Source organism: Sinocyclocheilus grahami, unplaced genomic scaffold (genome assembly GCF_001515645.1).
Source record: "Sinocyclocheilus grahami isolate Dianchi unplaced genomic scaffold, SAMN03320097.WGS_v1.1 scaffold980.1, whole genome shotgun sequence".
Classification (NCBI taxonomy): domain Eukaryota; kingdom Metazoa; phylum Chordata; class Actinopteri; order Cypriniformes; family Cyprinidae; genus Sinocyclocheilus; species Sinocyclocheilus grahami.
Genome location: NW_015506159.1, coordinates 464,614 through 465,849, shown reverse-complemented (window position 1 = coordinate 465,849; position 1,236 = coordinate 464,614). Strand labels below are relative to the sequence as shown.

General features: G+C 33.8%; 1 protein-coding gene across 1 annotated transcript in view; it reads right to left on the bottom strand.

The window, feature by feature from the left end:
* Window positions 1-1,236, bottom strand: part of LOC107565079 (CUB and sushi domain-containing protein 1-like) — a gene marked incomplete at its 3' end in the record, with an annotated part of 65,565 nt that overhangs the window by 32,179 nt on the left and 32,150 nt on the right. The window lies entirely within an intron of this gene.

The window sequence follows — 1,236 nt, the reverse complement described above, 5'->3', positions numbered from 1 at the left end:
GTCTGATCACAGAACAGTTTTCCACTTTGCCACATTCCATTTTAAATGAGCCTTGGCCCAGAGAAAACGCCTGCGCTTCTGGATCATGTTTAGATATGGCTTCTTTTTTGATCTATAGAGTTTTAGCCGGAAACGGCGAATGGCACGGTTTTCTGGAAGTATTCCTGAGCCCATGTTGTGATTTCCATTACAGTAGCATTCCTGTATGTGATGCAGTGCCGTCTAAGGGCCCGAAGATCACGGGCATCCAGTATGGTTTTCCAGCCTTGACCCTTACGCACAGAGATTGTTCCAGATTCTCTGAATCTTTGGATGATATTATGCACTGTAGATGATGATAACTTCAAACTCTTTGCAATTTTTCTCTGAGAAACTCCTTTCTGATATTGCTCCACTATTTTTGGCCGCAGCATTGGGGGAATTGGTGATCCTCTGCCCATCTTGACTTCTGAGAGACACTGCCACTCTGAGAGGCTCTTTTTATACCCAATCATGTTGCCAATTGACCTAATAAGTTGCAAATTGGTCCTCCAGCTGTTCCTTATATCTACATTTAACTTTTCCGGCCTCTTATTGCTACCTGTCCCAACTTTTTTGGAATGTGTAGCTCTCATGAAATCCAAAATGAGCCAATATTTCGCATGACATTTCTAAATGTCTCACTTTCAACATTTGATATGTTATCTATATTCTATTGTGAATAAAATATAAGTTTATGAGATTTGTAAATTATTCCATTCCTTTTTTACTCACAATTTGTACAGTGTCCCAACTTTTTTGGAATTGGGTTTGTATTTTGTCAAAGGTAAATCAATACCAATTACATTTTCAACAATATTTCAAGTGCAATTTATTACATTTGTTGTATTTTGAATCTGATGTTTCTTTATAAAAGGCATAAAGTTGATCATACTGATTTAAAAGTTTTGGATTAGTTTAAATATACATTGAACCAAAAACTATCATAACATTTTAATTGATAATTCAGTATACTTTATCTTTGACAAAACATCCCATGTTTCGATAGTGACTGCACATTTTCGGTAGTGACAGTAATGCTTTGGTAGTGACCACATCACATTACAGAATTTGAACTTGCATACTAAAACACTACTAAAACATACTAATATATAAAAAGATGCATATACTGTATATATATATATATATATATATATATATATATATATATATATATATATATATATATATATATATATATATATCTCTGTGTACAGA